This window comes from Hetaerina americana, unplaced genomic scaffold (genome assembly GCF_022747635.1).
Source record: "Hetaerina americana unplaced genomic scaffold, ioHetAmer1.1.p SCAF_22, whole genome shotgun sequence".
In the NCBI taxonomy this organism is placed as follows: domain Eukaryota; kingdom Metazoa; phylum Arthropoda; class Insecta; order Odonata; family Calopterygidae; genus Hetaerina; species Hetaerina americana.
The window spans coordinates 582,964-601,887 of record NW_027286786.1 but is presented as its reverse complement, the minus strand read 5'-3'; the positions used below and the strand labels follow the sequence as shown (position 1 = coordinate 601,887).

The 18,924-nt window shown below is 38.8% G+C and overlaps 1 non-coding gene across 1 annotated transcript; it reads right to left on the bottom strand.

Annotated features, from left to right (window-relative positions):
• Positions 1-11,482: 11,482 nt before the first annotated feature.
• TRNAG-CCC (transfer RNA glycine (anticodon CCC)) lies at positions 11,483-11,553 on the bottom strand. The gene has a single exon. It is a non-coding gene; the product is annotated as a tRNA-Gly (tRNA).
• Between the last annotated feature and the right edge of the window lie 7,371 nt (positions 11,554-18,924).

The window sequence follows — 18,924 nt, the reverse complement described above, 5'->3', positions numbered from 1 at the left end:
TGCTTTTAAAATCTCTTTCTTCTCATGTTCCGACATGTCTTCCAAGTGCCTCTCTCTCTCTACCCCACCCATAATATTTTATACTGCCTTCTGATTCTGCTTCCTATTTGTCTCCATGAAGGCTTCTAGTTTCCATTTCCCCATCTTTCTTTCCTGTTTAATCAAATTGAATCTTAAATTATGCTTCATAAGTATTTAATTGTCCTCTGAATCAACATTAGCTCCTTGAAAACATCATGAATGAATTACGTTATCACTAAATCTGTGCCTAACCATGATTTAGTTCAATTGATATCTCTCCAAGCCTCAGGAAATTTTCAACTAACTCCTGCATCTATTTTGGTGATTAAACCAAGCATTAAGAAGGATTAAACCTATTCTTCTGCAGAACTGCATCACTTTCTCCCCATGGTCACTCATTCCTAAACAGTAGCCTCACTCTCATCTCTCCACATGTCACTCCCCATCACTATCACATGTTTCCTCTTAGAAAACATGCAATTGTTTTCTCTATTTATTATCATGTCTATTTTTTACTCCTTGATGGTAACTAGTTGGAATGTAAACCTAAATAATGACCAAGCTTGTTGGATCAGCTTTAATTGTTATTAATAATAATATTCGATCCATAACTCACTTTACACTATGTTCACCACATTTCTTTCTACCTTTGTGTTTAATATTATTGCCACCCTTCGCTGGCTAATTTCCCCTCCACTGCATGTTACTTTATAGCTATTAACTAATATTCTATCACACACCTACTCTATGTTTACAATGCTTCTTCTTACCTTTTTGTTCAATCCTAATGCTACCCTAAGTGAATCTCTCTCCTCCATTATATATTACTGGTAAATTTCACTCCAGTGATCCATTCTATCCTTTCCCCTCACCTTGCACAGCCCTAAAATATCTTTATTTCTATCAACATCTCTTGCTTTATATTTTCTAATTTCAGTCTCCTCAACACTATCCTAACATTTCAAACCTTCATTCCAACTGATTTGGCCCTCTCCTTTGTCTTTTACTGTGCCATCAGATGTGCTCCTATCAATGGACTTGAAAATTAAGCTCTATAAAACACTTGATTGAAACCAGTGGTGACCTATGGATCTGAAGCATGGACTGTGTCAGCTGCCAATGAGAATTCTTTACATGTATTTGTAAGAAAAGCCAAAAGGAGGATCTATGAACCAATGAGGAAGTGGGAAAGATAGTTAAAAAGAACTAATAGAGAAATAGAAATTATTCTCCAAGGGAAGACATAGTGAGTCATGTGAAGCTCAGAAGACTGGATTGGCTTGGCTACATGGAGAGCAAGAGTGAGGAAAGAATGACAGAGAAGTTGGTGCTTAGGAGTGTGAGGGGAAAGAATAGAAGGGAAAGACCAAGGAGGCAGTGGATGAAGGACTTAGAAGAGGATTTGAAGATCATGGGAGTTACAAAATGGTGGAAGAAGGCTCAGGATCAAGGAGAATGGATAGGGATCTTTAGGGAGGCCAAAGCCCACACCAGGCTGTAGTGCCAAGGAAGAAGAAAGTCAGGATGAGAGAAGTGGTGTTTATTATGTCCCCTTTTCCTTGCTGAGTGAATCCAAACCTCAGAGAGGCTATCGCTTTCCATTGACTCCAGTTCAAGGGATGACTCATTTTTGGAGGGACCAAGGAAGGCAGCCTTTTGCAGCTGGTTATATAGGTTTTATGTGGGATTTTTGTAGAACCTTGTGTCTTATCTTCCATACAGATTACATTCCTGTGCCCTTCAAATTCTTTCACTGGTATTCTGAATATTGTTCATCATGTTTAAATTTTCTGCCATAGTGGAGATGGAGCACTCAAGAGATTGAGATTGGAGAAAAAGAGACAGAAGGGAAGGGTCTGAGGTAGGGTATCTGAGTACCTCATAAATCTTCCTGGCTTCAATGTCCAGCATCTAAATATCCATGTCTTTCTGTTTCTCCTTCATCTTGGGTGATTGCAAGAGTATGCAGGGTATTTTCCTTCAAAATTACCACAAGATGGATAGAAAGTACACTTTCCATAATTGTGCTTGTCCTTTCCACAGTGTAGGCTTGCGGCTTTGCACAAGCATCTTGTTGCAATGCAGTCAAAACACTGGCATTGAAAACAATGTATGGGAGCAGGGACAATAAGATGGACTGGTATAGCTCCATAACGAATCAGCAACTAGTATGGTTTTTCCATAAGAGCAAATGTCAGGATAACAGAGATGACGTTGCTTACCACACTTTCATCTAGTGGTGAGTCGGTGGTAGTTTTTTCCACTCAAATGGTTGCAGGAAGGGGAGGAAGAATCTCATTTGCAACTTGGGAAGCCATATACACTTGAGTTCAACTCAACATGCCCGTCCAAGTTGCAGCAGTAACTGTACATACTCCAGAAATAATAACATTAAGTATCATTTATCTTCCAGTGGTTGTGCCAGTCCCATGCATTGATCAGGAATCCTGTGTTAATCAACCACCCAGCCATTTAATTCTTTTGGGAGATTTTAAACTCCCATATTACCTAAGGGGGAAGCTATAAGACACAAAGTTAAAGGAGAGGGCAATTTTCATAATATTTTATTGATGATTCAATTTATTAAGAAGGGAAACCCATTTTAATCCTTTGAATAGTGAAAACATGATATTTCGCAGGCCTCAGTGGTAGCAGAGTAATCCAGAGGTTTTAGGTTTGATTCCCACTAGTTGGGTTTTTCCCACCTACAGCTTGGATGCTTGCAGTTGTCACTGTAGTTGTTATTTCATGTTAAGAGTTCGATGTTAGAGGCCTTGGTCTAGCTGTTTTCAGATTGTCACTAAATGAAATTTTTTTTAAATGTTACCATTGGTTCAAGTCATCTAATGTGGAGATAAAAAATTTGCTGGCTGTTATGTAGAAAGCTATCCTTCCCATTCTGATCTGAATGACTTATGATGTAAAAATGCATAAAGAAGCAAACATTAATGATTAGTTGTTGTACGATATTTTATTACCAATTATAAAGTTTTGTTCCTAGTTCACCTTAATTTAAAATAATATAGTTATTTTTAAATATGAGAAAAGTGCAAAATACTATTCCTCGTAGTGTTTTATTAGTATTTTGGGCATTATTTCATCAATTGGTGGATCTTAATCACTATCCAAACATCAAATTCCAAAGTAGGATTTCAAGCCCTGACCTTTAGACTCATTACATAATTCGTTGAGGAATGTTCATCAAAACATATCAATTGCTAATTTGAAACATAATATGAGTTTAAAAATAATTCAACATGGCCCGGACTTAAACTGGGAATCCTCGATTCCTGCTGAATACTTTAACCAATGAATCCTATACCACACTGTATTTCTGTGTCCTTTAAATGATCAAGATTTTATGATGAATTACTGTAAGTTAATATAATGTCAGAAGCAATCATGAGATTCAGGTTTGAGTCCCAGTCAAGTCAAATGATTTTTAGATTGAATTTTCAGCATTTTGATGCAAATAGTGGAGGATAATGCTATTACAGTAACTGCTGCAACATTTCCTGTTATTCTTTGAATAAGACATATTACATGGTTGGTTAACTGGGAAAATATGAATTAAAAGCAAATTATAAAACATTGCCTAACAGTATTACCCACATGTAAGACACATGGAGAACATTTTCTGGTTTGCATAGCTGCTTTCCTTATGGGATGACTTATGGGTGTCTCTTCATAAGCCTTCTTGTTACTGGCAGGAAATATCATTGAAGGTGTGAAAGGAATAGCCACATCAGTCTTTTTTCTCAAGGGTGCTTGTATCAGCTAAAAATAAAAAAAAAATTATCTCTTAATTCCATCTGAATTTAAAGCAAAATAGCAAGTCATCAGGGAAGTGAATTGTCTCAATCACCATGAAATGGCTGGCCATGAAAACCATCACAGTTGCTATTTAATGTTCACAATTCTTGCTGATTTCCGAAATTAGTTAATGCAATACAATGAAACTTCTCTTAAAATATCAGTACACTTATTAATAGATTTTATATTATTGATGAAAACTCCCTTTTTATAACCCTAATTATTTATTTAGTACTCTACTGCTCAAAGTAGATGTCTAAGGCAATGTTTATGTGTGGAAACAGACAGACATATCTCATACCGATCCAACCATAAATAAACTGACACCCAACACTACAATACGCCTTTCTTCAATTCCCCATTTCAATATTCAGTCTATAGATGATAACATGGCACACATGCAGGATGAATCTGGCTTCAATCTGTTAGAGTATACTTAGAAAATATTGGATTGTATTCCCACAATTCTTTGAATGTATGAGGGCTGACAGGTAAGTAACTTATGTTTCGGTCTAGCGTGGTGGTGGATAGGGCTAGAACCCCCATCTTGGTGGTGTCTAAACGTCCCTACACTCAGTCCACGCATCCTGCATTGGAAGTGTGCTTCTTCTACTTTGCTCACTGTAGACTGTTAAAATGCATGGTTTAGCTATTTGACATTTTTTTTACGGCTACAACAGCAGCAAAATATTTATATTATTTCAGTGCCAGTAGAGTCTAGCATATTTTTTGTCATCTCAGAGAGAGGAATTCTACCCATCACCCTAATTTATTATATTTCCTAAAATTAACTGTAGGTCATTTCCATGAAAAAACTGAGCACAGCCCTATACAGTTTACATAATGAGAGGCAGTAGAGCAGGCATCTTCCTCATGAGTGTCTTTGCCTTATTTTGGGCAGGTGCCCTGATCCTTACATCTCTGTGCTATGCAGCTGAATTTTTGGCATCGATAACAGCACCCTGGGTTTGTTGTACATGGCCCAATAGAACATAGTTAGTATCCTACTTTAACCTTTTCCAGTAACTTGTCCAAGCTAAATGTTAGAATGACAGAGATTGAGTTATTACTCTGTTTATTACATTTGATTTTGAGTCTATGACAAGAGATGAATCCTTGGGTGACCATCTCCCTTGTATATCATCATTATGTCTCATCCTTATTGGCATGTGGATGGTAATAGGATGACATAGTACAACACAGGAGCAAGTATTGAAGTTTAAGTAGAGTTCAATACACGAGGTCTGTCCAATAAATACGCGAACATAAAAACTTCTTTTTGCAAAATTTAGTCTACATTGATTTTTCCCCCCCAAGTACTCTCCATATGTTGCTATGCACTTATCCCATCTTCTTTTCCACTGTTTAAAGCACCCTTGGAAGTCCTCGGCAGCAGTTAGGCTTTTTAGTAGTCTCGTCGTTTCTTGCTTTATTGTGTCCACATCTTCCCAGTGATGTCCCCTCATCACATTTTTACATTTTGGGAATAGGGAAAACTTGCAGGGAGTGAGATCTGGCAAATAAGGAGAATGATCAAGGATGGCCATTGAACTTTTGGCCAATAATTGGCAAACAATCAATGCTGAATGTGCTGGTGCATTGTCATGGGGAAGGATCCACCCATCGCCTTGAGTCAAATTTGGTGACACACGACAAATGCAATTTCTCAAATGCTTGAGAACTGTACGGTAGAACTCAGCATTTACTGTTTCTCCTTCAGGAAGAAATTCATGATGAACAACAACTTCAACATCAGAGAAAACCAGGAGCATGACTTTCATTTTCAATTGGCTTTTTCTTGATTTTTAGTTTGATTTAATCCTCTTGGAAACAGATGTTTTCTTCAGAGCATTATCACCGTAAACAGCTTTCAACATTTCAGTAATTTCTTGATAACCTTTATCGCAATTCATCAAAAATTTGATGCTGATTCATTGCTCCGTGATTTTGCAATTTTCATTTTCAACAAACAATAAAAACAAGGACGACAGAAACTAACATAACTGGCACCATACGCAACAGCTTGACAATCCGCCAAGCACAGATGGCTCATTGGGTATCAGGCAACTAGCGCCGCTAGTGGGCGGGGCTAGAGTCCACATCATGGCTGCCAGATTGCACCAGTTCGCGTATTTATTGGATAGACCTCGTATACAGGGATACCTAGCAATTTTTTTATACCCAAATGATTTTTACCTTACTTCTCATCTGCTGTCTGAATTAGCGGGGTGTCATTCCTCACCATCTTCAACACTTTAGATTCCAAGGAACACCACTAGATAGTAAATAGTTTATAAGGTAAGGAGAAACATTAATTAAGTTTTATTCCTCCATGCTGCACTGAATTACTAAATATAAATGGCTTGTGCCTCTAAAAATAGCTCCCCTACCCATGTCCAGGTGGGGTGAAAAATTTGTCTCTTCATTTAAGTTAAGACTTTGACCCATGGGCTTCCCACCCAACCATGTTTTTGAGATGCCAAACCACTCGCTAGTGTGGTGGCATGGGCTACCCAAAGGGCTATGGCGCTATCATTAAAGGGGCCCGCATTGGTTTAGGCCTCAGCTGCATGATTACTCTAATCCTGTACAACTTTGGCCGCCCTCCAAAAGACTATCACTCCAGCACTCATTGCCAAAGCATAAATGCAAGTAGGCCGATTGACTGGGAGTAGCCACCTCCTGGCCACCCCTTCACAGTTACCCTGGATTCAAAGTGGAATGTTGTCCTCTGGCCGTGAATCCGACATTGTTCGGCATCAGAAGGATTAGCCACCATATTCCCATTCTTTCCCCAACAGGTCTCTTCCCACGACCAACACATGGGAGAACCTGAGGCCAGCTGGCATGGTCACACATTGAAGATTAGCAGGGCAGTCAGGATGCTACCCTAGTTAAACTGGGGGTTTGCTTTCAGGTTTTCTCTACCCTTTTATTAGCCTCCTACAACAAACAGAGAGTACTGTCCATCCCATAACCTTTTGGGGTTGAGAGTAAAACAATTTGAAATATCCCCAAGGGAAGTGAAACTAGTATAAACGTCTTCAGAGGTTTTGAAGCCACTTACAATGTGGAATAAATGTAAATGGAAGAATCATGATGTCATAATTACTATCATTTACAGGTTGGAAAACAAAGTGATAGCAAACAACATAACTTGATTTAACTTTCAACATGCTTCCTTTTCATCAAAGGAAAATTTCAAAATTTAGGAATAAAATTTTAATGTATTCTACACAAAATTCAATTATTTAATAATGGTGAATGTCAATGAGAATATTTTATCTGACGTGAAATTTAAAATTGAAAATATTTGCTGTGGCAGCTATAGGATAAGCCATTCCAGTTTGAATATTAAAATCTTTTTTGTTGATCTCAGGGATATTTTTTGACCTTTGTTTCAAAGATTAGTACTCCACAAAAGGTTGAAATCTTTCCACTTGGCCCTTGCCCTCAATTCCCTATCCACCTCTTCATAGATACTTCCGGAGGAATCTTCTAATGTACAAATGTAATGGGCATCTCTAATAAAATATGGAGTAATACACTTGGTTCCATTGAGACATTAAAAGTAACATACTTAAAATGATCGAGTTTATCAATCTTGCTCCAACATCATAGTCAATGATTACCTAGAAAACTTACTTTTCCAGAATAACCAGACCGTGGAGAGATGGCTGTGGTATCACCTGCACCACCAGCTGAGTATGTTGGATAATCACAAGGACCTGGAGTTTCATTGACTAGATAATTGAATCGAGGGGTCTTGTTCTGGATTGATGTACCACCCTGGGAAGAGATGGTTTAAAATATTACAAGATGACCACACAATTAACGTATCATATTATAATAAAATAGTTTGTAATCCAATACAAACTGCCATATCACTATGGCAGCACATAGTAAATTTGGAGCAGTGGAACAGCTTTAAAAAAGCCATTCTCGTACTCAATAGTGCAGGTATTCTTCCATACGTGGACCACTCAGATCACTTTAAAGAAATTAGTTCATAAGGGAAACAAATGACTAAGGAACAACAAGTTAGAAGAAGTAGTGGTGTCAGATTTATTTGGATGTATTGAGTATTAAGGTCATTTGGCACCTCTCATAACCTAATACTCTCATGAAACTGTAACCAAATAAGTGTGATATTAAGATTAAAAAAACATTAAAGTAAAAGAATATTTGTTCCTCGTATCACTTGGATGTTACAAGAGCACTCAGAGACCAGATTACTTTTAATAAACTATGAGAGTTATTTTTAAAGTTAGAGGTCATACAAAATCTATTCATTAGAAAATTTTTACATTGACGATTTTTGTTTCCTACAAACATACTTCACTTTTTTATATAATAGCCTTAATGACTTATGAACACTTCTCGTAACCCTGCGCCAGCTTCTTAAATCCCTCAGCATAGAAGTTCGTCCCCCTTGGTATCAAACCAATTTCCAACGGAGGTCTCGAGTTTCTCCTCGTCTTTAAACTGTCGCCCACCAAGCCACTATTTCGAGTGAAAGAAGAGGAAAAAGTCCCTAGGGACAAGGCTGGGTCCGGGGATGTTGGACCAAAAACGCTCGTCCACTCAACAGTCTTTGCTCCTTGTGTTGGTCGGTAAGCATTTTCAGTAACCACATTGCACACAATTTGTGATCTCGTAGATTTTCCGTTAAAATCTTGTGGTGCGTCAAACAAGAGGAAATATATCAGCCAGAGCACCAATGGCGAATCGTATATACGATCGCCGTCCCTGGCCCACTCGTTGAACAATATCATCGGTCTAGATGCTGGGCCTGCCCCTCATCGTGCACATTTGTGTGGTCATTTTTGAAGCCTCGACTCCATCGCCCAACCTTTCCTGTAATCATTACTGTAGATCCATCAACTAGCCAAAACTCCCGATGAATTTGGGCAGCTGATGATCCTTTTACAGACAAAAATCGAATCACAGCACGTGATTCGCAACTGGCGGGAGCAACGATTTCTGCGGACTTAGTTTTCTGAATTCATCGACGGGCAAAATACTACAGAATCAAAACAATGCCTTCAGTGGTTTCGTAAAAAAATCAATAGACTGCATGCGTACAACTTCGTTCTAACCGGTCGATGTTTCATCATAAGAAAGCGACCCTTACTTTTCGAACATGCCTCATGTTACCCGGTAAGGGACATGTGGGTCATCGCCAAGCACAGAAACGATGTCTCCCACGATTTTTAGACTACCGGGAACCGCCCGATAAATCTGACATTTCGTGGATAGGTGACGCGATGGTCATTGAGGAGTCGAAGTCTTCACGGAGAGGTGGAGACTTATTTTCAGTGAAGAGGTAAGAGTGAGTGAGAGCGCAGTATCCCATTCTTTATTGCGTAATGGCGGTCTACTACTTCCATGCACTTCTTACAGAAGATGGCAATGGCGAAATCACAAGTTGCACGGTGAGAAGTTTGTTCCCGGTAAGAATCCACCAATTGTCATTCCATTGCTTCTGGGATACGTTCTCCAACGCCATTATCATGACCTCAGCTGGTTACTCCGAAGATATTAAGTCAGTAGTTTTCAGGGTCTCCTTAGCGGTTGAATCAGCCTTCTCATTTCCAGCAATTTCCATGACCCCTCGGACCCACAGCAAAGACTCTTTAACACCCTTATTTTGGCGGTTGAAGAGGGATAAATGTATTTTCCTGGCCCTAGGATGAAATGAGGGAAAACGGGAGCGTACTCACCGAGTCAGCACAAACCACGAAGGGCCGGTTACCACATTTGATGTCACCGAGAGCCTTATTTATACCAAAGAGCTCAGTTGTAAAGGCAGCGCACAGGAGACTAAGCTTTGCCCTGATGGTTCCATTATAGAAGGATTTGACGGCGCAAGCACAGGCTGAATCCGACCTCGGCCCGTTCATGTACACGTCGATGATGTCCAAATGCCTATTCAAGGTTTTCTTGAATCGCAAATGACATTCGACTGCAGCCCTGGAGGATTTTGAGGAAGTTGCCCTCTGTGATTGATACATCGCTTACGGGATCTTCCAAGATTGTTCTTAGTATCCTGAATAAAATTATGAATTCGAATACATAGGGGTCGCGTAGCTCTTATCCTTCTGTTAAGAAGATATGAATAACGGGCCAATAATAATAGCTTTAAACCATGGATGATAGCCCACCAATAAAATCTTGCCATGATAGTTACACCTGAGGATATTCCCCTGAGTCTGAATATACGTACACGTCTAACGTGACTGGTTCTGTGAGTTTCGATCCCTAACCGCAGATCTGCATTGTGCGCCCTCGTTAAAGGCTTCTGACACCATGTTCGCCCAGATGAGTATAAAAATGAATCAGCCATTGCCCAGTGCCGACCGGGTTAGTGTTCTGCATGGTATTTTATTTTATTTATCTATTTATCGACGTAGTTAGGCGAGATTGAGACTTATAGTCCCTTCTTCCACCTAACCCTTATACATTGCATTGAAATCATAAACATACAACAAAGCCCTAGACTTAACTATATGCCGACGACTGCAAAATTTTTAAGGAAATTAATTCCCCCACGGATTTCTACCACCTTCAGGAGGCTTTAAATAAAATTTCAGAATGGTGCAGCACATGGATGCTAAATTTAAACTCAAATAAATGCAATACTCTAGTTCTCTCCCTAAAAAAATCTCCTCTTACCTTTAACTATACAATTAATTCATTTCCTCTGAATCGTGCTGCTTCTGTCAAGGATCTTGGTGTATTAATTGATCGTAAACTAAATTTCTCTGGCCATATCAAAGCATTTAAATGCAAAGCCATGTCTCTTCTAGGTCTACTTTACCGCTACACAGAAATAAAAGATGTACAATCTCTAACCGCATATTTCTCAACCATTATCTTACCATTAATTACCTACTGCTCCCCTATATGGCCCATGTCTGCCCTATCTAACCTTAATACCCTTAACACGATAACAAATTTTTTCAGTAAAATTGTCAAGTACAGAGTCCCCCATCTTCGGGACTCGCCCACTGAATCACTTCTTTCCTCGCTCTCGATTTGTAATCACTCCACTCTACGTCTAAAATCCGATTTAAAACTCATGCATAACACCCTTAACTCCATTAACGACTGTCCTGAACTAATTTCCCTTATCAATTTCAGAGTTCCCCCCCGAGTTACCCGCGATCACTCTTTATTCCACCAACCCGTTCCCAGATTGTCCCTCACCAAACGGTCCCTTTTCTTCCGTCTCCCCGCTTTACTGAATTCCCTTCCCGAAAGTATTGACCCCCTCTCACTCCCAGCCAACACATTTATAAACCTTTCTCTGACACATCTCTCTCGAAAGAACTAGCACAATCTCTCCTTTCACTCCCACATCCCGGTTTTGTTCCTTTCTTTCACTGTTTTTGTTATTTCTATGAAAATGTATCTCTAATAACTGCTAATTATAGTCTTGTTGATGTTTGTATGTTTGTGTCCTTATATGTTGCTGTTATACGTGTCACTATAAATTGTCAATCCTGCTGTATGTGCACAACTTTTACTAAATAAATAAATAAATAAATAGATTGAGGAAAATCCACCTAGGCGGGAATCGAATCCGCGACCTCTGGGTTGGTAGGCGAGGATGCTACCCCGCCACCACCGGGGCCGGCAAAAAAAGTGCACTGCCCGGGAATCGAACCCGGGTCGCAAGAATGGGAATCTTGCATGATACCACTACACCAGCAGTGCTGCTCTTTGCAAAAACTTGTACAGTTAACACCTTATCTTACAAGGCATAAGAAGCGTAAAATATTTAAAATTTGAAAACACCTATCGCTTAAAAACCTTACACCTTCTAAGTAATTTTATGCATATTTAAAATCATTCCAAGGAAGTGGATATTTTCCACCCATGGAAGATTCTGTCGACTCATATATAGTGCTGGTGGAATAAAATGTCCCCGTACCCGATAATGCATGCGTTACTATTCATAGTGGAGAAACGTTGGCCGTTGGATCTGGGCCACTCTTCCAACCGGCCGGCAAAAAAATCGCAAGGTTATCAACAAACAAGGAGTCCATTACCAATGTTCGATACATTCCTAAGCATCATTGATAGCTAGATATGGCGAAAAAAGTGTAATTATAAAAGGAAGCACCTTTGGTATTCAGTTTTCCTGGGTATAGAGGCGAGATAAGTGCTTGCCTATCCTGACCATAAGAAGCAACGAGTTAAAAAATTTTGAATCAAAATATGTTAATTTCCCTTGAAGCACTATTTGTGCGACGGGCTTAAAATTTGATATCGCCGAAATCTGTCGTGTGCCTTTTCTAAATCGAAAGATGACTCTCCATTATAACTATTTAAATGTTTCTTCACCTCATTATTCAATCAAATAAAATTAAAATCATCAGTGAAATTCTCTCAAATCCATCTTCTCTGACCCATTAAGGACGTTCATAGCCTGCAATAGGGGTTGTTAGCGCGGAAATCACCAAGGAAAACGAGTGGTCTCAAGAGTTGAGAGTCTCAAGATTTCTCCTGCTACATGGCGCACACTCTGGAAGATATAAATTACTAAACGTGATCGCTGCAATGTCCGTGACTCCGACCGCAAGAGGGTGATATGGTACTTGAAGATCAACTCGGGAGGTGTACATGATACCCCGGAATGCTCGAACAATACCTCCTCTTGCCCTCATGACCATTGAGACATCCAACTTAAATACATGAAAAATTATTGCCAATTATCTGACTTCATAGAATGTGTTTCGTGCAAACCAAGATTGCAAATCATCTCTTGCAAAAATGCAAGATGGGTTCAAATCATGGATTAAAATATCCAAGTCCCCCCTTGTGTGGATAAAACCGTGACAATTCAACTGCAGGATCCGGGAGATTCAATAATAAAACATAACTGAAAGTTATATTCTTCGCATTCATCGGCATTAATTATCTCTTAAGCACTATTACAGACTTCGAATTAATAATACATGCCTTGTGAATATTTTATTTCCCCGAATAATTCTAAGTTGGTTTTTCTGTACATTACCACCGCCCTGGGGCAATAAATGCTACAAAAGAGAGGTGGTCCTTTTACAACCGACACGGTAAACCATAGCCGTCACCTGATGCCTATGTAATCTGGCAGTACCAATTAAAAATTCAGGACAATATGCGGATCAGCTTTAAAGAAACTTGGCTCCATAAAACGGGTGATGGGGAAATGTAATGAAAAAGTTAAAGAGAGGTGTTATTTTGCTCTAGTTAGACCTCATTTGGAATATGCCGCAAGTATTTGGGATCCTTGGGAGAAAATTTGGCAAAAAGAATTAGACAAAGTCCAGAGAAAATCCGCTAGATTCGTTTAAATTTGTTATGATAATAACACAAGTGTAACAGATCTCTTCTGAGATCTGTCACCATTCCAGATCTGGGATTTAGGCTGGGAACCACTTGAAGTGCGGAGAGAACAAGCGAGGCTTAGACTTTTAGAAAGGTTCAGAACAAACGAGTTTCACTATGACACTGAAGAAATTATAATGGCCCCACATTACTTAGGTAGATCAGACCACAAAGATAAACTAAGGGAGATAGATTCCAGGACAGATCGGTGCAAATACTCATTCTTTCCCCGAACAATCAGAAATCATAATAGTAAGAAACCGAAGTCACTTTAGAAATATTGAAAACATTGAATTTACAAGTCGGAGCAAAGTGAAACACTGCAAAGCTGTTAGGTATACTTTAAGGTGCATGTGTATGTAAGATGTAGTTTGAGTGTTTGCATCTGTGTGGGGTGTAAGTGTTCATGCATGAATGTATGCCATGTTTTTTTTTGTGGATGTATGATTTTGTGGTTATTGCATGCGGTTTTTTTTTCTTTTCTAAATTACGGGTGGTGTCCTGACACCCCCCGCCACACGCCCTTACGGCGGCTTGCGGGGTATTAAGTAGATGTAGATTACAAATCGTAAGTGCACATGTCATTTTACCAAGGATTTAACTAAGATCTCTGTTTTGGGGAGTCTGCTTCAACTGTCAATGAAATACATTAGAAATATTAAAATATTCAGTAGTTACCAGTATCCTTTTACTCATTTCTGGCCGGTAATGGTTAGGTGCAGGCATGCTTAAGGAATCTTGGTGATTAAGGGACAGATCACGCGGTTTCCACGAGAGAAAAGGTGCATAGCCATCTGTAAATTAAGTTCAAAATTATGAAATTCAACTCAAAATCTAAAACTTCAACTCTGGTTGAGTCCAAAACAGGGGGAGTGGATAGTATTGTACACTTAAAGGCACAATGAATAAAAATGGATAATAACTGACACAGCCCTCCCCTTGTTTTCAATTCTCTTCCCTCAAGAGAATGCGGATTTTCGGCGGCGGAAATGAATTGATAAAAGTTCTAATAATTAAAGCATGCACCATATTCACTAGAATTGGCACGCAGTAATTTTTTCTACATCCAAACTGGAAAAATATTGCTTTGTGCAAATCAATTGACGTTGAACGAGGTCGTCAAATCCAACACACACGCCAATTTTGAGGAATATCCGAAATCCTACGGCATGGACGGCCAAAAAAGTTGGAGAAACGCTGGAAAACCTGTATCGAACTAAAAGGAATTTACGTTGAAAAATGAAAGAAGATTATCTTAAATCATTTGTTTTTTTTCCTTTTGAAAGGACTTATTAAAAGACCCATATGTAACTTAGCTTCCTCTTTCTCGAAAACCGCATAAGCATTAATTTGCATTGACTACACTGACTCTCCAATACACTTTCCAGAGTTTGCAACTTCTTGGAAGACAGTTTAACAAGGCAAGATTCCATGTAAACCTAATCGGGGAACAACTCCCTTCCCTGTGTAAATGTAAATTTATATTTTGAACGTTGGTGTGATCATTGGCAAGGGATTTACTTTCCCCGTAAATCACCACACCAATCTCAATATTCCCATCCTTTCTCCTTCCTTTTACAGTGGGATAACAAACCCTTCAGGGCTTAAGTGAACATTATATAATGGAGTCAGTCTTAGAAAAGACCGTAAGAAACTCAACTCATCCTCTCCAATGGATAGATGGACACTTACGTTTATTCGTTCCAATTCCTCCATTAATGTTGTACGATCCAGGTCCAACACTTGCAGGAGTGATCGAAGGTTGTTTGTCAAATCTTTTTGACCGATTGTACATTGTGTATCATAGGATAATCCTTTAATAACACGTTCAAAAGCTGCTGATTAAGAATGATTTAACACACTCAATGCCGTAGAGTGGAGAGCCCAGCAGAAGAAATGTCAAAAGTAGCGTTAAACTTGTTCCGTATTTATTTTTGGGCTGGGTTACCAAGCGACGAAATTGTTTACTTTCTCTGCAAGCAAAACTCTAAGTACTCTTTTATAACATAGCATTACCTAGATAAATACCTGTCATTTAACGACAAAACAAGTGTGGGTCAGAGAGAAATCGACGACTCACTGTTTATTAATGAAGTTTAAAACATAATACAATTCCATTACCGATTAAAAGAGAAATCAGTAACATCTCTGCAGTGGCTTAGTCAACACTCATTCTAAGGTAGAAAGGAGACGCTATCACACTGACTCTCGGTGTTGGAGGTGGCTGGATATTTTGTTGAGGAGGTGCCTGGACAATTCAGGTATCTAATCTTATTATTTATTCCGTAGTGCTTAGGGAGAAATCTGAATTATCGATAGAAAAGATATAAAAGTTATTAAATTTTCTAATTTTATAAAAGACCATCCCCATGGGCTGGTCTTTTATAAAAGTTGTGGAACAGTTTGTGCGTTCTAATGACGATTCATGGAGCTGAGTTGTCTATATGAATGATAATGTTCATTGTGGAGTCGCCTTATATTGTGAAAACATGACTAGAAAAAGCAGAAAAAAACAGAATTGAATATTTCCTACCAGAAGATATAATATATAGAATTCAGACATAAAAGTAACATAAACGACATGTAGAAAAATCAAATGAATCGATGAATTAAAATATCAACCGAACGGATTGGACGACACAAAAAGAAAGAGAAAATGAGAAAACTGCAACTAGCTTACATAATTACAAAAAACACTGCAATAAGTGAATAATATCCATCTAAGTCAAACTCAGGCATTACGGTACAGTCGCTGAGCCCTAAAAAAAGGATCGGTGTACCCAACGAGATAAAGAGGAGAGATCTCCGAGAATGGTAAAAAAACTTAGCAACTGAAAAACACAGAAAATATTCGGGTGAGGAGAAAAAATGACGATCTCTCCTTAGAATTACGGAGAAAATTTTAAAATTAAAACACACAACAAAATGATTGGTAGCCACCAAAAAGGACGCAGAGCGTGTTGGAATAACATAAACAATCAACACGGAGAAATGCAGAAAACTGGTGGACGGCCAAGATTTACTGAAGGGCAACCACAACAAAGAACAGACAGGGTGTGGACAGGATAACAAAGACGAAGAGTATGGAAGAAAATGAGGAAGTTATGAGAAGAAAGAATGAATAAATTATCTACATAGTTGTGTGTGTGTATATAATATATATATATATATATATATATATATATATATATATATATATATATATATATATATATATATATATATATATATATATATATATATATATATATATATTATATACACACAATATACGAGGGTCATCCGGAAAGTAGTACCCGTTCGTGAAATAAAGACACAAAAGTAAATATTAACAAACATAAAAAATTTTATTTGAAAGAGGATACTTTAAACTACTTCTCAACATAATCTCCAAGCAAATTAAGGCATTTGTCATAACGTGTGACAAGTTTCTGTATTCCTGCTGCATAGTCCTTCGCCGCCAGCTCATTGAGATACGCGAGGGACCCATCTTGCACAAATTTTTGCATAATGCAGATGGTGTTTAACAATTTCATGAACAATTGTTCGAGAAACATTGGGAAAATGCTCACAGATGTCATCAATTGTGACGCGCCGATCGTTCCTCACGAATTCGTCAACTGAGCTCACCAGTTGGTCTGTAATGACAGACGGTCTCTCCGAACGCTCATCGTCGTGTGTGTTCCCCCTCCCCATGTTGAAGTTGCGACACCACCGCCGAACAGACGACTCGTCCATTACATTGTCTCCATACACCTCCTTTAATTGGCGATGAATATCACATGGGCGAACGTTTCTTGCATTGAGGAATTTAATCACTGCCCTCACTTCACAACTGGCGGCGTTCTCAATTTTTTTAAACATTGTAAACAATCACAGAAACAACACAGGCAATGCTAGCGTCACGCAACTTGGCTCAGAGAAGGCAGACAAGCCACTGAAGCTATCTGACCTCGTCCAGCGGCTACTCGCGTCGTCAGCACTTCATGCGGCACGAACGGGTACTACTTTCCGGATGACCCTCGTGTGTGTGTGTATATATATATATATTATATATATATATTATATATATATATATATATATATATATATATATATATATATATATATATATATATATATATATATATATACACACACACACATTATCTCGATGACCTAGAGCGGTGGAGGCGGGAGCAATGATAATTGCTCCTGGCACGCATGCCAGATAGGTCGAAGGTTAGGAGACAGACGAAAGGTAGTCCACGCAGTGTCTGTTCCTCAGTAGGCGGCTGCAGAGGCGTCTGACATCAATGGGGTGTCAAAAGCACTATTGAGAAAGGCAACGGGAACCACCTCAATTATTATTCCCAAGACTTTAATGATGGACGATATGGAGAATATCAGTCCTGGCAACTACGGGTCTTATTTCAATCGGCCGTGTGTTATGGCCGGCAGAAGGAGAGGCAAGGCTTCAGCAGTCGTCATCTCATAAAACCCTTGCAAAGGATAATCGACAGTAGCAGGACAGAAGACTGAAAAATGATAAAGGTGAAAGAGTAACCAGCAGTTTGGAAAAGGCTTACTTATTGAATTCCTTCTTTCAAAGCGTCTTCACCAATATCTCACAGAATACCCCCGATAACTTACCAAATCGTTCCGGTCAACCGATGCCCAAAATTGAAATCTCATATAATGGAATAGAACGTTTGCTGAAAAATATTAAGCCTAATAAATCCTCCGGGCCCGATTAAATACCCGCTCGTATATTTAAGGATCTAGCTTCGGAAATTGCGCAGTGTCTAGAAATAATATTTAAAAAGTCGCTGGTAGGTCACAAGTTTCTCAGAGATTGGAAAACGGCAGGCGTACCACCAATACTTAAAAATAGAGACAAAGGGGAACCGAGTAATTACAAACCCTTTTCCCTCACATCCATTTCGTGCAAGATTATGGAGCATATAGTTGCTAATTCGATCGTGAGACACCTCGATAATCAGAAGTTATCAATAAAAAATCAGCGCGGTTTTTGAAAAGGTATATCCTGTGAGACACAACTTGCGCTTTTTGTTCATGGTATTCTTACTTTGGGGGAGGGTAATGTTCCAGTGGACGCGATTTTTCTAAATTTCAAGAAAGCCTTCGATAAAGTACCTCATAGTTAACTTCTCACATAACTAAAATCCTACGGCATAGATAAACATATCCGGGGTTGGATTAAATACTTTTTGAATGGTCGGGTACAAAGAGTAGTGATAGATGAAGTTATTTCAAATGCAGTTGAAGTTACTTCAAGTGTTCCCCAGGGAAGTGTCATCGGGGCTCTTTTATTCCTACTTTACGTTAACGACATTGCATCCGTAGTCACTAGTAAGATACGTTTATTTGCCGATGATGCAGTGGTTTACCGTGATATCCGTGGTCCTGTGGATACAGCAGCTTTGTCAGATGACCTTAATGCTATACAACGCTGGTGCGACACTTGGCAATTAGAATTAAACTTAAAAAAGTGCGTAGTAATACATTTTTGGAAAAAGATCAATTCCCACCCGAAAATATTTATTTTCCTGGACATGTTGCATAGTATCGATATACTAGAGCCTGATGTAATGAATTTCTTGAATCGATTATGGTATCCATATTTTCTTGCGTCATAAGTAAGAAAAATATCTAATCAATTTTTGCATTATCATTGTTGATATAGAATCGAAAACCATAAATGATACATCATCC